General features: G+C 45.7%; 1 pseudogene; it reads right to left on the reverse strand.

Annotated features, from left to right (window-relative positions):
- LOC135519768 (myocardin-like) overlaps window positions 1-22288 on the reverse strand; it is a 76785-nt pseudogene that overhangs the window by 45965 nt on the left and 8532 nt on the right.

Below are 22288 nucleotides of genomic sequence, written 5' to 3' on the forward strand. Positions count from 1 at the left end.
TTTTGTGAAGAATCAACAACAAGTGGGACACAATCATGAAGTGGAATGACATTTATTGGATATTTTAAACTTTTTTAACATATCAAAAACTGAAAAATTGGGCGTGCAAAATTATTCAGCCCCTTTACTTTCAGTGCAGCAAACTCTCTCCAGAAGTTCAGTGAGGATCTCTGAATGATCCAATGTTGACCTAAATGACTAATGATGGTAAATACAACCTGTGTGTAATCAAGTCTCCGTATAAATGCACCTGCACTGTGATAGTCTCAGAGGTCCGTTAAAAGCGCAGAGAGCATCATGAAGAACAAGGAACACACCAGGCAGGTCCGAGATACTGTTGTGAAGAAGTTTAAAGCCGGATTTGGATACAAAAATATTTCCCAAGCTTTAAACATCCCAAGGAGCACTGTGCAAGCGATAATATTGAAATGGAAGGAGTATCAGACCACTGCAAATCTACCGAGACCTGGCCGTCCCTCTAAACTTTCAGCTCATACAAGGAGAAGACTGATCAGAGATGCAGCCAAGAGGCCCATGATCACTCTGGATGAACTGCAGAGATCTACAGCTGAGGTGGGAGACTCTGTCCATAGGACAACAATCAGTCGTATATTGCACAAATCTGGCCTTTATGGAAGAGTGGCTAGAAGAAAGCGATTTCTTAAAGATATCCATAAACAGTGTTGTTTAAAGTTTGCCACAAGCCACCTGGGAGACACACCAAACATGTGGAAGAAGGTGCTCTGGTCAGATGAAACCAAAATTGAACTTTTTGGCAACAATGCAAAACGTTATGTTTGGCGTAAAAGCAACACAGCGCATCACCCTGAACACACCATACCCACTGTCAAACATGGTGGTGGCAGCATCATGGTTTGGGCCTGCTTTTCTTCAGCAGGGACAGGGAAGATGGTTAAAATTGATGGGAAGATGGATGGAGCCAAATACAGGACCATTCTGGAAGAAAATCTGATGGAGTCTGCAAAAGACCTGAGACTGGGACGGAGATTTGTCTTCCAACAAGACAATGATCCAAAACATAAAGCAAAATCTACAATGGAATGGTTCAAAAATAAACATATCCAGGTGTTAGAATGGCCAAGTCAAAGTCCAGACCTGAATCCAATCGAGAATCTGTGGAAAGAACTGAAAACTGCTGTTCACAAATGCTCTCCATCCAACCTCACTGAGCTCGAGCTGTTTTGCAAGGAGGAATGGGAAAAAATGTCAGTCTCTCGATGTGCAAAACTGATAGAGACATACCCCAAGCAACTTACAGCTGTAATCGCAGCAAAAGGTGGCGCTACAAAGTATTAACTTAAGGGGGCTGAATAATTTTGCACGCCCAATTGTTCAGTTTTTGATTTGTTAAAAAAGTTTGAAATATCCAATAAATGTCGTTCCACTTCATGATTGTGTCTCACTTGTTGTTGATCCTTCACAAAAAAATACAGTTTTATATCTTTATGTTTGAAGCCTGAAATGTGGCAAAAGGTCGCAAAGTTAAAGGGGGCCGAATACTTTCGCAAGGCACTGTACATACATATACAAACACACCTAAGACCTTCACCACTGCTCCACCATGAGATCCAACACTCGGTTGACGTTCAGATCCAAATTGAGGCCAAAGTCGGTCTCAACGAATGGGGCAGATGGAGGACTGAGAGGGCGGAGTCCAGAGGCTAGCGACCCCAACCAATCAGCAGGGTCAAAGGTTGCCTGAACCCGCCTCTTCCGTGAGGTCACAGTGGGAGGCAGGGGAGAAGTACAGATGGGGGGAGGGAGAGGGGGTGGGGCGGCTTGGCGGGGAACCATCGTCGAAGGCGACGGCGGGAGCTCCAGCAATAAGGAGGAGCAGAGAGGAGAGGATAGGAAGTTGTCATCCTTTGAATGACAACGGAAAGGCTGGGACTGGTCTGTTTGGGGAGGAGAGGAGGGGCCGGGGAGGATAGTGACAGGGGATTGAAAGTCTGAGACAGAGGAGGAGTGGGAGTCTAGAAGAGAGGGGTAAGGCAATACAAACAAACAAACAAACAAAAGCTTGTAATTATCAAAGACCAGTCTTGGTGACGACAGAACCATAAATTGTCATTGAGAGGCCAGAGAGCTGTCCACTCACCCACACAGGTGGTAGGTTCCTCCAGAATGTCCTCTATAGACTGACTGGGGTCCATCTAAGGAGGGCAGGACAGAGACAGGGAAATCACCCAAGGGTTTACTTGACAGGGTCACCTTTTACAAAACACAATGAATGTCAGCAGTGACTCTGATTTACACACACACACACACACACACACACACACACACACACACTACTTTGCAGACAGAGTTCAGTGTGTCAAATCGGAGGGCATGTTGTCCGGACCTCTGGCAGTCTCTATGGGGGTACCACAGGGTTCAATTCTCGGGCTGACTCTTTTCTCTGTATATATCAATGATGTCGCTCTTGCTGCGGGCGACTCCCTGATCCGCCTCTACGCCGACGACACCATTCGGTATACTTCTGGCCCTTCCTTGGACACTGTGCTAACTAACCTCCAAACGAGCTTCAATGCCATACAACACTCCTTCCGTGGCCTCCAACTGCTCTTAAACTCTAGTGAAACCAAATGCCCACACCCGCTCGCCCGACAAACATCACCACCCTGGACAGTTCCGACCTAAAATATGTGGACAACTATAAATACCTAGGTGTCTGGCTAGACTGTAAACTCTCTGTCCAGACTCATATTAGACATCTCCAATCAAAAATCAAATCTAGAATCGGCTTTCTATTTCGCAACAAAGCCTCCTTCACTCACGCCGCCAAATTTACCCTAGTAAAACTGACTATCATACCGATCCTCGATTTCGGCGATGTCATCTACAAAATAGCTTCCAACACTCTACTCAGCAAACTGGATGCAGTCTATCACAGTGCCATCAGTTTTGTTACCAAATCACCTTATACCACCCACCACTGTGACCTGTATGCTCTAGTCGGCTGGCCCTTGCTACATATTTGTCACCAGACCCACTAGCTCCAGGTCATCTACAAGTCCATGCTAGGTAAAGTTCCGCCTTATCTCAGTTCACTGGTCATGATAACAACACTCACCCGTAGCACACATTCCAGCAGGTATATCTCACTGACCATCCCCAAAGCCAACACCTCATTTGGCCACCTTTCCTTACAGTTCTCTGCTGCCAGTGACTGGAACGAATTGCAAAAATCGCTGAAGTTGGAGACTTATTTCTCTCACTAACTTTAAACATCAACTATCTGAGCAGCTAACCGATCGCTGCAGCTGTACATAGTCCATCTGTAAATAGCCCACCCAATTTACCTACCTCATCCCCATACTGTTTTTATTTTATTTACTTTTCTGCTCTTTTGCACACCAGTATCTCTACTTGCACATCATCATCTGCTCATTTATCACTCCAGTGTTAATCTGCTAAATTGTAACTATTCGCTCCTATGGCCTATTTATTGCCTACCTCCTCATGCCTTTTGCACACACTAAATATAGACTTTCTTTTTCTACTGTGTCATTGATTTGTTTATTGTGTTATTGGCTTGTTTATTGTTTACTCCATGTGTAACTCTGTGTTGTTATTAGTGTCACACTACTTTGCTTTATCTTGGCCAGGTCGCAGTTGCAAATGAGAACTTGTTCTCAACTAGCCTACCTGGTTAAATAACAGTGAAGTGAAAAATAAACACACACATACACACTGACCAGTACTCTGTTAATGGCCTCCTGCAACTCCTCCTCCAGACTGCGGACACTGGGTGGGGCTTGAATGGGACTGGCTGTGATCTGCATGGGCAGCTCAAAGTCCTGGCCAATCACGTCCCACGGCTGGCAGCAGAACACCTGATTGGACAGCGGAGGAGGTTAAATTGTACATACTGTATGAAGCTATAACGTATTTAACGGTGAATATTGTAAATGGTAAGATAAAATCACAGTGATGTGTTGCACTGTCTCAGCTAAATCTTATGGATGATATGGTTGTGTACCTGCGTGACGTTTGTTGGGGTGAGATGAGTCAAGTATAGGATAGACTATGGTGTATCTGTCTGTCAGGTATAGGAGAGACTATGGTGTATCTGTCTGTCTGTCAGGTATAGGAGAGACTATGGTGTATCTGTCTGTCTGACTCAGGTATAGGAGAGACTATGGTGTATCTGTCTGTCTGTCAGGTATAGGAGAGACTATGGTGTATCTGTCTGTCTGACTCAGATATAGGAGAGACCATGGTGTATCTGTCTGTCTGTCTTAGTCAGGTATAGGATAGACTATGGTGTATCTGTCTGTCTGTCTTCATCAGGTATAGGATAGACTATGGTGTATCTGTCTGTCTGAGTCAGGTATAGGAGAGACTATGGTGTATCTGTCTGCCTGAGTCAGGTATAGGAGAGACTATGGTGTATCTGTCTGTCTGAGTCAGGTATAGGAGAGGCTATGGTGTATCTGTCTGTCTGAGTCAGGTATAGGAGAGACTATGGTGTATCTGTCTGTCTGAGTCCGGTATAGGAGAGACTATGGTGTATCTGTCTGTCTGAGTCAGGTATAGGATAGACTATGGTGTATCTGTCTGTCTGAGTCAGGTATAGGAGAGACTATGGTGTATCTGTCTGCCTGAGTCAGGTATAGGAGAGACTATGGTGTTTCTGTCTGTCTGAGTCAGGTATAGGAGAGACTATGGTGTATCTGTCTGTCTGAGTCAGGTATAGGATAGACTACGGTGTATCTGTCTGTCTGAGTCAGGTATAGGAGAGACTATGGTGTATCTGTCTGTCTGAGTCAGGTATAGGAGAGACTATGGTGTATCTGTCTGTCTGAGTCAGGTATAGGAGAGACTATGGTGTATCTGTCTGTCTGAGTCAGGTATAGGAGAGACTATGGTGTATCTGTCTGATTGAGTCAGGTATAGGAGAGACTATGGTGTATCTGTCTGTCTGAGTCAGGTATAGGAGAGACTATGGTGTATCTGTCTGTCTGAGTCAGGTATAGGAGAGACTATGGTGTATCTGTCTGTCTGAGTCAGGTATAGGATAGACTACGGTGTATCTGTCTGACTGAGTCAGGTATAGGAGAGACTATGGTGTAACTGTCTGTCTGAGTCAGGTATAGGATAGACTATGGTGTATCTGTCTGTCTGAGTCAGGTATGGGATAGACTATGGTGTATCTGTCTGTCTGAGTCAGGTATAGGAGAGACTATGGTGTATCTGTCTGTCTGAGTCAGGTATAGGAGAGACTATGGTGTATCTGTCTGTCTGAGTCAGGTATAGGAGAGACTATGGTGTATCTGTCTGTCTGAGTCAGGTATAGGATAGACCATGGTGTATCTGTCTGTCTGAGTCAGGTATAGGAGAGTCTATGGTGTATCTGTCTGTCTGAGTCAGGTATAGGAGAGGCTATGGTGTATCTGTCTGTCTGAGTCAGGTATAGGAGAGGCTATGGTGTATCTGTCTGTCTGAGTCAGGTATAGGAGAGACTATGGTGTATCTGTCTGTCTGTCAGGTATAGGAGAGACAGATGTATCTGTCTGTCTGAGTCAGGTATAGGAGAGACTATGGTGTATCTGTCTGTCTGTCTTAGTAGGGTATAGGATAGACCATGGTGTATCTGTCTGTCTGAGTCAGGTATAGGAGAGACTATGGTGTATCTGTCTGTCTTCGTCAGGTATAGGAGAGACTATGGTGTATCTGTCTGTCTGTCTGAGTCAGGTATAGGAGAGACTATGATGTATCTGTCTGTCTGAGTCAGGTATAGGAGAGACTATGGTGTATCTGTCTGTCAGGTATAGGAGAGACTATGGTGTATCTGTCTGTCTGAGTAAGGTATAGGAGAGACTATGGTGTATCTGTCTGTCTGAGTCAGGTATAGGAGAGTCTATGGTGTATCTGTCTGTCTGAGTCAGGTATAGGAGAGGCTATGGTGTATCTGTCTGTCTGAGTCAGGTATAGGATAGACTACGGTGTATCTGTCTGTCTGAGTCAGGTATAGGAGAGACTATGGTGTATCTGTCTGTCTGAGTCAGGTATAGGAGAGACTATGGTGTATCTGTCTGTCTGAGTCAGGTATAGGAGAGACTATGGTGTATCTGTCTGTCTGAGTCAGGTATAGGAGAGACTATGGTGTATCTGTCTGATTGAGTCAGGTATAGGAGAGACTATGGTGTATCTGTCTGTCTGAGTCAGGTATAGGAGAGACTATGGTGTATCTGTCTGTCTGAGTCAGGTATAGGAGAGACTATGGTGTATCTGTCTGTCTGAGTCAGGTATAGGATAGACTACGGTGTATCTGTCTGACTGAGTCAGGTATAGGAGAGACTATGGTGTAACTGTCTGTCTGAGTCAGGTATAGGATAGACTATGGTGTATCTGTCTGTCTGAGTCAGGTATGGGATAGACTATGGTGTATCTGTCTGTCTGAGTCAGGTATAGGAGAGACTATGGTGTATCTGTCTGTCTGAGTCAGGTATAGGAGAGACTATGGTGTATCTGTCTGTCTGAGTCAGGTATAGGAGAGACTATGGTGTATCTGTCTGTCTGAGTCAGGTATAGGATAGACCATGGTGTATCTGTCTGTCTGAGTCAGGTATAGGAGAGTCTATGGTGTATCTGTCTGTCTGAGTCAGGTATAGGAGAGGCTATGGTGTATCTGTCTGTCTGAGTCAGGTATAGGAGAGGCTATGGTGTATCTGTCTGTCTGAGTCAGGTATAGGAGAGACTATGGTGTATCTGTCTGTCTGTCAGGTATAGGAGAGACAGATGTATCTGTCTGTCTGAGTCAGGTATAGGAGAGACTATGGTGTATCTGTCTGTCTGTCTTAGTAGGGTATAGGATAGACCATGGTGTATCTGTCTGTCTGAGTCAGGTATAGGAGAGACTATGGTGTATCTGTCTGTCTTCGTCAGGTATAGGAGAGACTATGGTGTATCTGTCTGTCTGTCTGAGTCAGGTATAGGAGAGACTATGATGTATCTGTCTGTCTGAGTCAGGTATAGGAGAGACTATGGTGTATCTGTCTGTCTGTCAGGTATAGGAGAGACTATGGTGTATCTGTCTGTCTGAGTCAGGTATAGGAGAGACTATGGTGTATCTGTCTGTCTGAGTCAGGTATAGGAGAGTCTATGGTGTATCTGTCTGTCTGAGTCAGGTATAGGAGAGGCTATGGTGTATCTGTCTGTCTGAGTCAGGTATAGGAGAGGCTATGGTGTATCTGTCTGTCTGAGTCAGGTATATGAGAGACTATGGTGTATCTGTCTGTCTGTCAGGTATAGGAGAGACAGATGTATCTGTCTGTCTGAGTCAGGTATAGGAGAGACTATGGTGTATCTGTCTGCCTGAGTCAGGTATAGGAGAGACTATGGTGTATCTGTCTGAGTCAGGTATAGGATAGTCTATGGTGTATCTGTCTGACTGAGTCAGGTATAGGAGAGACTGTGGTGTATCTGTCTGTCTGTCAGGTATAGGAGAGACAGATGTATCTGTCTGTCTGAGTCAGGTATAGGAGAGACTATGGTGTATCTGTCTGTCTTCGTCAGGTATAGGAGAGACTATGGTGTATCTGTCTGACTGAGTCAGGTATAGGAGAGACTATGGTGTATCTGTCTGACTGAGTCAGGTATAGGAGAGACTATGGTGTATCTGTCTGTCTTCGTCAGGTATAGGAGAGACTATGGTGTATCTGTCTGACTGAGTCAGGTATAGGAGAGACTATGGTGTATCTGTCTGACTGAGTCAGGTATAGGAGATACTATGGTGTATCTGTCTGCCTGAGTCAGGTATAGGAGAGACTATGGTGTATCTGTCTGAGTCAGGTATAGGAGAGACTATGGTGTATCTGTCTGCCTGAGTCAGGTATAGGAGAGGCTATGGTGTATCTGTCTGTCTGAGTCAGGTATAGGAGAGACTATGGTGTATCTGTCTGTCTGTCAGGTATAGGAGAGACAGATGTATCTGTCTGTCTGAGTCAGGTATAGGAGAGACTATGGTGTATTTGTCTGTCTGTCTTAGTAGGGTATAGGATAGACCATGGTGTATCTGTCTGTCTGAGTCAGGTATAGGAGAGACTATGGTGTATCTGTCTGTCTTCGTCAGGTATAGGAGAGACTATGGTGTATCTGTCTGTCTGTCTGAGTCAGGTATAGGAGAGACTATGGTGTATCTGTCTGTCTGAGTCAGGTATAGGAGAGGCTATGGTGTATCTGTCTGTCTGTCAGGTATAGGAGAGACTATGGTGTATCTGTCTGTCTGAGTCAGGTATAGGAGAGACTATGGTGTATCTGTCTGTCTGAGTCAGGTATAGGAGAGGCTATGGTGTATCTGTCTGTCTGAGTCAGGTATAGGAGAGGCTATGGTGTATCTGTCTGTCTGAGTCAGGTATAGGAGAGGCTATGGTGTATCTGTCTGTCTGAGTCAGGTATAGGGGAGACTATGGTGTATCTGTCTGTCTGTCAGGTATAGGAGAGACAGATGTATCTGTCTGTCTGAGTCAGGTATAGGAGAGACTATGGTGTATCTGTCTGCCTGAGTCAGGTATAGGAGAGACTATGGTGTATCTGTCTGAGTCAGGTATAGGATAGACTATGGTGTATCTGTCTGACTGAGTCAGGTACAGGAGAGACTATGGTGTATCTGTCTGTCTGTCAGGTATAGGAGAGACAGATGTATCTGTCTGTCTGAGTCAGGTATAGGAGAGACTATGGTGTATCTGTCTGTCTTCGTCAGGTATAGGAGAGACTATGGTGTATATGTCTGAGTCAGGTATAGGAGAGACTATGGTGTATCTGTCTGACTGAGTCAGGTATAGGAGAGACTATGGTGTATCTGTCTGACTGAGTCAGGTATAGGAGAGACTATGGTGTATCTGTCTGACTGAGTCAGGTATAAGAGAGACTATGGTGTATCTGTCTGTCTTCATCAGGTATAGGAGAGACTATGGTGTATCTGTCTGACTGAGTCAGGTATAGGATAGACTATGGTGTATCTGTCTGACTGAGTCAGGTATAGGAGAGACTATGGTGTATCTGTCTGCCTGAGTCAGGTATAGGAGAGACTATGGTGTATCTGTCTGAGTCAGGTATAGGAGAGACTATGGTGTATCTGTCTGCCTGAGTCAGGTATAGGAGAGGCTATGGTGTATCTGTCTGTCTGAGTCGGGTATAGGAGAGACTATGGTGTATCTGTCTGTCTGTCAGGTATAGGAGAGACAGATGTATCTGTCTGTCTGAGTCAGGTATAGGAGAGACTATGGTGTATCTGTCTGCCTGAGTCAGGTATAGGAGAGACTATGGTGTATCTGTCTGTCTGAGTCAGGTATAGGAGAGGCTATGGTGTATCTGTCTGTCTGAGTCAGGTATAGGAGAGACTATGGTGTATCTGTCTGTCTGAGTCAGGTATAGGAGAGACTATGGTGTATCTGTCTGTCTGAGTCAGGTATAGGAGAGACTATGGTGTATCTGTCTGTCTGAGTCAGGTATAGGATAGACCATGGTGTATCTGTCTGTCTGTCTTAGTCAGGTATAGGAGAGACTATGGTGTATTTGTCTGTCTGAGTCAGGTATAGGAGAGACTATGGTCTATCTGTCTGTCTGAGTCAGGTATAGGATAGACCATGGTGTATCTGTCTGTCTGAGTCAGGTATAGGAGAGTCTATGGTGTATCTGTCTGTCTGAGTCAGGTATAGGAGAGGCTATGGTGTATCTGTCTGTCTGAGTCAGGTATAGGAGAGGCTATGGTGTATCTGTCTGTCTGAGTCAGGTATAGGAGAGACTATGGTGTATCTGTCTGTCTGTCAGGTATAGGAGAGACAGATGTATCTGTCTGTCTGAGTCAGGTATAGGAGAGACTATGGTGTATCTGTCTGTCTGTCTTAGTCGGGTATAGGATAGACCATGGTGTATCTGTCTGTCTGTCTGAGTCAGGTATAGGAGAGACTATGGTGTATCTGTCTGTCTGAGTCAGGTATAGGATAGACTATGGTGTATCTGTCTGTCTGAGTCAGGTATAGGAGAGGCTATGGTATATCTGTCTGTCTGTCTGAGTCAGGTATAGGAGAGACTATGGTGTATCTGTCTGTCTGAGTCAGGTATAGGAGAGACTATGGTGTATCTGTCTGTCTGAGTCAGGTATAGGAGAGACTATGGTGTATCTGTCTGTCTGAGTCAGGTATAGGAGAGACTATGGTGTATCTGTCTGTCTGAGTCAGGTATAGGAGAGGCTATGGTGTATCTGTCTGTCTGAGTCAGGTATAGGAGAGACTGGTGTATCTGTCTGTCTGTCAGGTATAGGAGAGACAGATGTATCTGTCTGCCTGAGTCAGGTATAGGAGAGAATATGGTGTATCTGTCTGTCTGTAAGGTTTAGGAGAGACAGATGTATCTGTCTGCCTGAGTCAGGTATAGGAGAGAATATGGTGTATCTGTCTGCCTGAGTCAGGTATAGGAGAGACTATGGTGTATCTGTCTGTCTTCGTCAGGTATAGGAGAGACTATGGTGTATCTGTCTGACTGAGTCAGGTATAGGAGAGACTATGGTGTATCTGTCTGACTGAGTCAGGTATAGGAGAGACTATGGTGTATCTGTCTGTCTTCGTCAGGTATAGGAGAGACTATGGTGTATCTGTCTGCCTGAGTCAGGTATAGGAGAGACTATGGTGTATCTGTCTGCCTGAGTCAGGTATAGGAGAGACTATGGTGTATCTGTCTTTCTTCGTCAGGTATAGGAGAGACTATGGTGTATCTGTCTGACTGTCTTAGTCGGGTATAGGATAGACCATGGTGTATCTGTCTGTCTGTCTTAGTCAGGTATAGGAGAGACTATGGTGTATCTGTCTGTCTGAGTCAGGTATAGGAGAGGCTATGGTGTATCTGTCTGTCTGAGTCAGGTATAGGAGAGACTATGGTGTATCTGTCTGTCTGAGTCAGGTATAGGATAGACTATGGTGTATCTGTCTATCTGAGTCAGGTATAGGAGAGGCTATGGTGTATCTGTCTGTCTGTCTGAGTCAGGTATAGGAGAGACTATGGTGTATCTGTCTGTCTGAGTCAGGTATAGGAGAGACTATGGTGTATCTGTCTGTCTGAGTCAGGTATAGGAGAGACTATGGTGTATCTGTCTGTCTGAGTCAGGTATAGGAGAGACTATGGTGTATCTGTCTGTCTGAGTCAGGTATAGGAGAGGCTATGGTGTATCTGTCTGTCTGAGTCAGGTATAGGAGAGACTATGGTGTATCTGTCTGTCTGTAAGGTTTAGGAGAGACAGATGTATCTGTCTGTCTGAGTCAGGTATAGGAGAGACTATGGTGTATCTGTCTGTCTGAGTCAGGTATAGGAGAGTCTATGGTGTATCTGTCTGTCTGAGTCAGGTATAGGAGAGGCTATGGTGTATCTGTCTGTCTGAGTCAGGAAAAATAGAGGCTATGGTGTATCTGTCTGTCTGAGTCAGGTATAGGAGAGACTGGTGTATCTGTCTGTCTGTCAGGTATAGGAGAGACAGATGTATCTGTCTGCCTGAGTCAGGTATAGGAGAGAATATGGTGTATCTGTCTGCCTGAGTCAGGTATAGGAGAGACTATGGTGTATCTGTCTGTCTGAGTCAGGTATAGGATAGACCATGGTGTATCTGTCTGTCTGAGTCAGGTATAGGAGAGTCTATGGTGTATCTGTCTGTCTGAGTCAGGTATAGGAGAGGCTATGGTGTATCTGTCTGTCTGAGTCAGGTATAGGAGAGGCTATGGTGTATCTGTCTGTCTGAGTCAGGTATAGGAGAGGCTATGGTGTATCTGTCTGTCTGAGTCAGGTATAGGAGAGACTATGGTGTATCTGTCTGTCTGTCAGGTATAGGAGAGACAGATGTATCTGTCTGTCTGAGTCAGGTATAGGAGAGACTATGGTGTATCTGTCTGCCTGAGTCAGGTATAGGAGAGGCTATGGTGTATCTGTCTGTCTGAGTCAGGTATAGGAGAGGCTATGGTGTATCTGTCTGTCTGAGTCAGGTATAGGAGAGACTATGGTGTTTCTGTCTGTCTGAGTCAGGTATAGGAGAGACTATGGTGTATCTGTCTGACTGAGTCAGGTATAGGAGAGACTATGGTGTATCTGTCTGTCTGTCAGGTATAGGAGAGACTATGGTGTATCTGTCTGTCTGTCTTAGTCGGGTATAGGATAGACCATGGTGTATCTGTCTGTCTGTCTTTGTCAGGTATAGGATAGACTATGGTGTATCTGTCTGTCTGTCTTAGTCAGGTATAGGATAGACCATGGTGTATCTGTCTGTCTGTCTGAGTCAGGTATAGGATAGACCATGGTGTATCTGTCTGTCTGAGTCAGGTATAGGAGAGTCTATGGTGTATCTGTCTGTCTGAGTCAAGTATAGGAGAGGCTATGGTGTATCTGTCTGTCTGAGTCAGGTATAGGAGAGGCTATGGTGTATCTGTCTGTCTGAGTCAGGTATAGGAGAGACTATGGTGTATCTGTCTGTCTGTCAGGTATAGGAGAGACAGATGTATCTGTCTGTCTGAGTCAGGTATAGGAGAGACTATGGTGTATCTGTCTGCCTGAGTCAGGTATAGGAGAGACTATGGTGTATCTGTCTGTCTTCGTCAGGTATAGGAGAGACTATGGTGTATCTGTCTGACTGAGTCAGGTATAGGAGAGACTATGGTGTATCTGTCTGACTGAGTCAGGTATAGGAGAGACTATGGTGTATCTGTCTGTCTTCGTCAGGTATAGGAGAGACTATGGTGTATCTGTCTGACTGAGTCAGGTATAGGAGAGACTATGGTGTATCTGTCTGACTGAGTCAGGTATAGGAGAGACTATGGTGTATCTGTCTGACTGAGTCAGGTATAGGAGAGACTATGGTGTATCTGTCTGACTGAGTCAGGTATAGGAGAGACTATGGTGTATCTGTCTGTCTGTGTTAGTCGGGTATAGGATAGACCATGGTGTATCTGTCTGTCTGTCTGAGTCAGGTATAGGATAGACTATGGTGTATCTGCCTGAGTCAGGTATAGGAGAGACTATGGTGTATCTGTCTGCCTGAGTCAGGTATAGGAGAGACTATGGTGTATCTGTCTGAGTCAGGTATAGGATAGACTATGGTGTATCTGTCTGTCTGAGTCAGGTATAGGAGAGACTATGGTGTATCTGTCTGTCTGAGTCAGGTATAGGAGAGACTATGGTGTATCTGTCTGTCTGAGTCAGGTATAGGATAGACTATGGTGTATCTGTCTGTCTGAGTCAGGTATAGGAGAGACTATGGTGTATCTGTCTGTCTGAGTCAGGTATAGGATAGACCATGGTGTATCTGTCTGTCTGAGTCAGGTATAGGAGAGTCTATGGTGTATCTGTCTGTCTGAGTCAGGTATAGGAGAGGCTATGGTGTATCTGTCTGTCTGAGTCAGGTATAGGAGAGGCTATGGTGTATCTGTCTGTCTGAGTCAGGTATAGGAGAGACTATGGTGTATCTGTCTGTCTGTCAGGTATAGGAGAGACAGATGTATCTGTCTGTCTGAGTCAGGTATAGGAGAGACTATGGTGTATCTGTCTGCCTGAGTCAGGTATAGGAGAGACTATGGTGTATCTGTCTGTCTGAGTCAGGTATAGGAGAGGCTATGGTGTATCTGTCTGTCTGAGTCAGGTATAGGAGAGGCTATGGTGTATCTGTCTGTCTGAGTCAGGTATAGGAGAGACTATGGTGTTTCTGTCTGTCTGAGTCAGGTATAGGAGAGACTATGGTGTATCTGTCTGACTGAGTCAGGTATAGGAGAGACTATGGTGTATCTGTCTGTCTGTCAGGTATAGGAGAGACTATGGTGTATCTGTCTGTCTGTCTTAGTCGGGTATAGGATAGACCATGGTGTATCTGTCTGTCTGTCTTCGTCAGGTATAGGATAGACTATGGTGTATCTGTCTGTCTGTCTTAGTCAGGTATAGGATAGACCATGGTGTATCTGTCTGTCTGTCTGAGTCAGGTATAGGATAGACCATGGTGTATCTGTCTGTCTGAGTCAGGTATAGGAGAGTCTATGGTGTATCTGTCTGTCTGAGTCAAGTATAGGAGAGGCTATGGTGTATCTGTCTGTCTGAGTCAGGTATAGGAGAGGCTATGGTGTATCTGTCTGTCTGAGTCAGGTATAGGAGAGACTATGGTGTATCTGTCTGTCTGTCAGGTATAGGAGAGACAGATGTATCTGTCTGTCTGAGTCAGGTATAGGAGAGGCTATGGTGTATCTGTCTGCCTGAGTCAGGTATAGGAGAGACTATGGTGTATCTGTCTGTCTTCGTCAGGTATAGGAGAGCCTATGGTGTATCTGTCTGACTGAGTCAGGTATAGGAGAGACTATGGTGTATCTGTCTGACTGAGTCAGGTATAGGAGAGACTATGGTGTATCTGTCTGTCTTCGTCAGGTATAGGAGAGACTATGGTGTATCTGTCTGTCTTAGTCAGGTATAGGATAGACTATGGTGTATCTGTCTGTCTGAGTCAGGTATAGGAGAGACTATGGTGTATCTGTCTGACTGAGTCAGGTATAGGAGAGACTATGGTGTATCTGTCTGACTGAGTCAGGTATAGGAGAGACTATGGTGTATCTGTCTGACTGAGTCAGGTATAGGAGAGACTATGGTGTATCTGTCTGTCTGTGTTAGTCGGGTATAGGATAGACCATGGTGTATCTGTCTGTCTGTCTGAGTCAGGTATAGGATAGACTATGGTGTATCTGTCTGAGTCAGGTATAGGAGAGACTATGGTGTATCTGTCTGCCTGAGTCAGGTATAGGAGAGACTATGGTGTATCTGTCTGAGTCAGGTATAGGATAGACTATGGTGTATCTGTCTGTCTGAGTCAGGTATAGGAGAGACTATGGTGTATCTGTCTGTCTGAGTCAGGTATAGGAGAGACTATGGTGTATCTGTCTGTCTGAGTCAGGTATAGGATAGACTATGGTGTATCTGTCTGTCTGAGTCAGGTATAGGAGAGACTATGGTGTATCTGTCTGTCTGAGTCAGGTATAGGATAGACCATGGTGTATCTGTCTGTCTGAGTCAGGTATAGGAGAGTCTATGGTGTATCTGTCTGTCTGAGTCAGGTATAGGAGAGACTATGGTGTATCTGTCTGTCTGAGTCAGGTATAGGAGAGGCTATGGTGTATCTGTCTGTCTGAGTCAGGTATAGGAGAGACTATGGTGTATCTGTCTGTCTGTCAGGTATAGGAGAGACAGATGTATCTGTCTGTCTGAGTCAGGTATAGGAGAGACTATGGTGTATCTGTCTGTCTGAGTCAGGTATAGGAGAGACTATGGTGTATCTGTCTGTCTGTCAGGTATAGGAGAGACAGATGTATCTGTCTGTCTGAGTCAGGTATTGGAGAGACTATGGTGTATCTGTCTGCCTGAGTCAGGTATAGGAGAGACTATGGTGTATCTGTCTGTCTTCGTCAGGTATAGGAGAGACTATGGTGTATCTGTCTGACTGAGTCAGGTATAGGAGAGACTATGGTGTATCTGTCTGACTGAGTCAGGTATAGGAGAGACTATGGTGTATCTGTCTGTCTTCGTCAGGTATAGGAGAGACTATGGTGTATCTGTCTGTCTTAGTCAGGTATAGGATAGACTATGGTGTATCTGTCTGTCTGAGTCAGGTATAGGAGAGACTATGGTGTATCTGTCTGACTGAGTCAGGTATAGGAGAGACTATGGTGTATCTGTCTGACTGAGTCAGGTATAGGAGAGACTATGGTGTATCTGTCTGACTGAGTCAGGTATAGGAGAGACTATGGTGTATCTGTCTGTCTGTGTTAGTCGGGTATAGGATAGACCATGGTGTATCTGTCTGTCTGTCTGAGTCAGGTATAGGATAGACTATGGTGTATCTGTCTGAGTCAGGTATAGGAGAGACTATGGTGTATCTGTCTGCCTGAGTCAGGTATAGGAGAGACTATGGTGTATCTGTCTGAGTCAGGTATAGGATAGACTATGGTGTATCTGTCTGTCTGAGTCAGGTATAGGAGAGACTATAGTGTATCTGTCTGTCTGAGTCAGGTATAGGAGAGACTATGGTGTATCTGTCTGTCTGAGTCAGGTATAGGATAGACTATGGTGTATCTGTCTGTCTGAGTCAGGTATAGGAGAGACTATGGTGTATCTGTCTGTCTGAGTCAGGTATAGGATAGACCATGGTGTATCTGTCTGTCTGAGTCAGGTATAGGAGAGTCTATGGTGTATCTGTCTGTCTGAGTCAGGTATAGGAGAGACTATGGTGTATCTGTCTGTCTGAGTCAGGTATAGGAGAGGCTATGGTGTATCTGTCTGTCTGAGTCAGGTATAGGAGAGACTATGGTGTATCTGTCTGTCTGTCAGGTATAGGAGAGACAGATGTATCTGTCTGTCTGAGTCAGGTATAGGAGAGACTATGGTGTATCTGTCTGCCTGAGTCAGGTATAGGAGAGACTATGGTGTATCTGTCTGTCTGAGTCAGGTATAGGAGAGGCTATGGTATATCTGTCTGTCTGAGTCAGGTATAGGAGAGGCTATGGTGTATCTGTCTGACTGAGTCAGGTATAGGAGAGACTATGGTGTATCTGTCTGTCTGTCAGGTATAGGAGAGACTATGGTGTATCTGTCTGTCTGTCTTAGTCGGGTATAGGATAGACCATGGTGTATCTGTCTGTCTGTCTTCGTCAGGTATAGGATAGACCATGGTGTATCTGTCTGTCTGTCTTTGTCAGGTATAGGATAGACCATGGTGTATCTGTCTGTCTGAGTCAGGTATAGGAGAGACTATGGTGTATCTGTCTGCCTGAGTCAGGTATAGGAGAGACTATGGTGTATCTGTCTGTCTGAGTCAGGTATAGGATAGACTATGGTGTATCTGTCTGTCTGAGTCAGGTATAGGAGAGACTATGGTGTATCTGTCTTCCTGAGTCAGGTATAGGAGAGACTATGGTGTATCTGTCTGTCTGAGTCAGGTATAGGAGAGACTATGGTGTATCTGTCTGTCTGAGTCAGGTATAGGAGAGACTATGGTGTATCTGTCTGCCTGAGTCAGGTATAGGATAGACTATGGTGTATCTGTCTGTCTGAGTCAGGTATAGGAGAGACTATGGTGTATCTGTCTGCCTGAGTCAGGTATAGGAGAGACTATGGTGTATCTGTCTGCCTGAGTCAGGTATAGGAGAGACTATGGTGTATCTGTCTGTCTGAGTCAGGTATAGGATAGACTATGGTGTATCTGTCTGTCTGAGTCAGGTATAGGAGAGACTATGGTGTATCTGTCTGCCTGAGTCAGGTATAGGAGAGACTATGGTGTATCTGTCTGTCTGAGTCAGGTATAGGAGAGACTAGGGTGTATCTGTCTGTCTGTCTTAGTCGGGTATAGGATAGACCATGGTGTATCTGTCTGTCTGAGTCAGGTATAGGAGAGTCTATGGTGTATCTGTCTGTCTGAGTCAGGTATAGGAGAGGCTATGGTGTATCTGTCTGTCTGAGTCAGGTGTAGGAAAGGCTATGGTGTATCTGTCTGTCTGAGTCAGGTATAGGAGAGGCTATGGTGTATCTGTCTGTCTGAGTCAGGTATAGGAGAGACTATGGTGTATCTGTCTGTCTGTTTGAGTCAGGTATAGGAGAGGCTATGGTGTATCTGTCTGTCTGTCTGAGTCAGGTATAGGAGAGACTATGGTGTATCTGTCTGTCTGAGTCAGTTATAGGAGAGACTATGGTGTATCTGTCTGTCTGTCAGGTATAGGAGAGACAGATGTATCTGTCTGTCTGAGTCAGATACAGGAGAAACTGGTCTGTCTGTCTGAGTCAGATACAGGAGAGACTGGTGTATCTGTCTGTCTGAGTCAGATACAGGAGAGACTGGTCTGTCTGTCTGAGTCAGATACAGGAGAGACTGGTGTATCTGTCTGTCTGTCAGGTATAGGAGAGACAGATGTATCTGTCTGTCTGAGTCAGATACAGGAGAGACTGGTCTGTCTGTCTGAGTCAGATACAGGAGAGACTGGTGTATCTGTCTGTCTGAGTCAGATACAGGAGAGACTGGTCTGTCTGTCTGAGTCAGATACAGGAGAGACTGGTGTATCTGTCTGTCTGTCAGGTATAGGAGAGACAGATGTATCTGTCTGTCTGAGTCAGGTACAGGAGAGACTGGTCTGTCTGTCTGATTCAGGTATAGGAGAGACAGATGTATCTGTCTGTCTGAGTCAGATACAGGAGAGACTGGTGTATCTTTCTGTCTGTCAGGTATAGGAGAGACAGATGTATCTGTCTGTCTGAGTCAGATACAGGAGAGACTGGTGTATCTGTCTGTCTGAGTCAGGTATAGGAGAGACAGATGTATCTGTCTGTCTGAGTCAGATACAGGAGAGACTGGTCTGTCTGTCTGATTCAGGTATAGGAGAGACAGATGTATCTGTCTGTCTGAGTCAGATACAGGAGAGACTGGTGTATCTTTCTGTCTGAGTCAGATACAGGAGAGACTGGTCTGTCTGTCTGAGTCAGATACAGGAGAGACTGGTGTATCTGTCTGTCAGGTATAGGAGAGACAGATGTATCTGTCTGTCTGAGTCAGGTACAGGAGAGACTGGTCTGTCTGTCTGATTCAGGTATAGGAGAGACAGATGTATCTGTCTGTCTGAGTCAGATACAGGAGAGACTGGTGTATCTTTCTGTCTGTCAGGTATAGGAGAGACAGATGTATCTGTCTGTCTGAGTCAGATACAGGAGAGACTGGTGTATCTGTCTGTCTGAGTCAGGTATAGGAGAGACAGATGTATCTGTCTGTCTGAGTCAGATACAGGAGAGACTGGTCTGTCTGTCTGATTCAGGTATAGGAGAGACAGATGTATCTGTCTGTCTGAGTCAGATACAGGAGAGACTGGTGTATCTTTCTGTCTGTCAGATACAGGAGAGACTGGTCTGTCTGTCTGAGTCAGATACAGGAGAGACTGGTGTATCTTTCTGTCTGTCAGATACAGGAGAGACTGGTCTGTCTGTCTGAGTCAGATACAGGAGAGACTGGTGTATCTTTCTGTCTGTCAGGTATAGGAGAGACTGGTCTGTCTGTCTGAGTCAGATACAGGAGAGACTGGTCTGTCTGTCTGTCAGATACAGGAGAGACTGGTCTGTCTGTCTGAGTCAGGCGTGTTAGTTTACCTGTGTGAACAGGATCTCTGTCTGTCCTTCCCTCTCTGGTGTCCCTCTGGGCCATCCTGGATCCTGTTGCAGGAAGGGATGGAGGGAACCCCCACAGGATAGAGACAGAGGAGGAGATAGCCTCTCCCTGGGCCTGCTCCTCATCCTCTCCCTCATCCCCAGCTCCAGGCTCAGCTCCTGCTGCTCCTGCTCCGACCGCCAGGGGGGGCCAGTCGACAGTGGCAAAGAGGCGCATGGGGGGAGACCGGGGCTGGGTGTCGACGATGGGGTTAACGCAGCGGCCAGGAAGCCACACTGCTCCCCCACCACACTGACCCCTATTCCATTAGTATTACCATTCGGAATGCCATTAACTATTCCGTTTGGAACCCTGCTCAGAATTCCAGTGGACTGGATGTAGACCTGATGGTTAGGGCTGTTGGTGGGGGAGTCAGTTCCAGAGCTGGGGCTGGGGCTGGAGCTGGGGTAGTGGCTGGGGGTGAGCAAGGAGGTGGGGGTAAGGGGTTCCTGGCTGGTACCCAGCTGGCAGAAGGGCATAGGGGTCAAACACAGGTGGGGCAGCTGGAAAGGGCGGAGCCTCTGGAGGAGGGCGGGCTTGGTGCCGGAGACAGGAAGACCTCGCTCACGCAGCTGCTGTCGCAACTCAGACACCTGGGAGAGAAGGAGGACGGGGTGTGACAGAGGAGAGTGTCAGAGACAGCAAATAGAGAGGGATGAGAGAAAGAGGTCAGAGAATGAAGAGAAGCAAGCAAGGACAAAAGAAGGAAGAGAAGGTACAGATTAATAGGAAGTGAGAAGTGCTATAAACATTCAAATGTTCAAGTGATTGTCCTGCCCATATTACCGTGAGGTCGACCAGGTTAGGTGGGAGGAGCTCAGACTTGTTGGAGGGACTTGTGTCCACAGAGGTGTGGTTTGTTGCCTTGGATACAGGCTGAGGGTTCTGGTGCATGGCTCCAGAGAACCTCACCATTTGGTTGGTGTCTCCACTTTGATAAAAACAAAACATTCATGCTAGTTGCCAGCGCTCATGTAATGGTTAACTAACTTTAAATGGTCTGATAAACAGTATAACATCTGAATGAAACCACAGTTATTGAGAGAAGGCCCAGGGGGAGGGAGGTTTGGTGTATGTAGTGCTACCTACCTGGGTGTGACGGTGAGCTGCTGCTGGTCCTGTTGCTGCTGGTTCTGTTGTTGTTGTTGGTTCTGGAGGATCTGCAGCTGGAGGAACACCTGCTGTTGCTGCAGGAGGCTGGAGTAGGCAGGGTCTAAGAGCTGGGCTGGGGTGGGGCTCCTCTGACTGGCCCCATCCCCTGAGCACAATGTTAATAATTATCAACTTCCCTGCTATTTAGTGGACTCATTTTGACAACATTTGTCATGTAAAGCACATTGAGCTGCAAGTACTGTATGAAAGGTAAAATATACATAAAAGATAATCATGATTTTTAAAGTATAAAGACTATTACCGGCAGTCCCGGCCGTGCCTCTCTGGTCGGGGGGAATGTACTGATGGTATTTGAGTTTCCTCATCTTGGGCTGTGAATCCCGTGGTTTCCGCGGGCGGGGGGGGCGAGAGGAAGTCAGGGAGGGAGTAAGGGAGGAGGAGTCGGAGGGAGGTGTGAGCGACCGGGCTGTCTGAGAAAGGAAGAGGGAGAGAAAGGAAGAGGGGAGGGAGAGGGGGGGGACAGAGAATGAATCAAAGTAATATTTCTCATATCCATATTTTTTTTAGAAATGTAGTATTCAAGCATTGTCAAAATACATAAACAGTATAACCTGAGAGAGGTCAGATCAGTTCTGATTAGTACAGCCAGTTCTGAAATTACTACCATGTTATGAGTTTCTAAGGCAAAGTTAACAGCAGGATGTATACAATATGTCATGGAACACATGTGATCCTTTCAGGTTGTAACGGTTGAACAGTCAGTATCCTAGCTGAATCCTGGCATTAAACGCATGTGTGAAACCGTGACAACTGACAGTGTGTCCAGTCAGCTGTGACATCTAGCAGGTGTGTGTGTGTGGGTGCCTAAATCCATAGGGCATAGTTCCGTTGGTAGTGACTGTGGACACTAATAAATACGTAACACCAGAGTGAGTGTGTACATTATGCTATGTGGTTGAATACCTGTCAGTAGACACCGGGAGAAGAAGAGACTGATATACTGTATCTGACCAGCACAGTCAAAACATGTCTGTCTCTCTATGCAGACAACGCATTAACATCTGTAATGCCGTATTTGCATGGGATTATTTTTGATTGATGCTTTAATGCTTTTTACAGATGCATTTACACATTGTTCTGGATGTGTGTTTGGTCTATTTCTGAGTAACCCTGTTCCAATACCTTTGGCAGCAGGGGCGTGGCATGGGAGGTCAGATACATCCCCTTTGGTCTCCCGGTCGTTGCCATGGAGTTGGAGTCGCCCACGGTCATGCTCATTGGCTGGCTGATGCCCTCGGTTGCTGGGAGCAAAGCCAAGATAGACTGGAGGAAAGCAGGACAGAAATATAAACAGGTAATAGCAAAGGACCTGATCCAAACATGACTTGCAGTTCTAAAGTCAGTTTTGTGTTTCCCGTGTTGATGGTTGAGGTTAGCATTAGGGGAAGGTATCACCTGATGGTTAGGATTAGGGGAAGGTAATCTCACTTGATGGTTAGGTTTTAGGGGAAGGTAATCTCACCTGATGTTTAGGATTAGGGGAAGGTAATCTCACCTGATGGTTAGGTTTTAGGGGAAGGTAATCTCACTTGATGGTTAGGTTTTAGGGGAAGGTAATCTCACCTGATGTTTAGGATTAGGGGAAGGTAATCTCACTTGATGGTTAGGTTTTAGGGGAAGGTAATCTCACTTGATGGTTAGGTTTTAGGGGAAGGTAATCTCACCTGATGGTTAGGATTAGGGGAAGGTAATCCTACTTGATGGTTAGGTTTTAGGGGAAGGTAATCTCACTTGATGGTTAGGTTTTAGGGGAAGGTAATCTCACTTGATGGTTAGGAATAGGGGAAGGTAATCTCACCTGATGGTTAGGATTAGGGGAAGGTAATCTCACTTGATGGTTAGGATTAGGGGAAGGTAATCTCACCTGATGTTTAGGATTAGGGGAAGGTAATCTCA

The sequence above is a fragment of the Oncorhynchus masou genome, chromosome 29 (genome assembly GCF_036934945.1).
Source record: "Oncorhynchus masou masou isolate Uvic2021 chromosome 29, UVic_Omas_1.1, whole genome shotgun sequence".
NCBI lineage: Eukaryota > Metazoa > Chordata > Actinopteri > Salmoniformes > Salmonidae > Oncorhynchus > Oncorhynchus masou.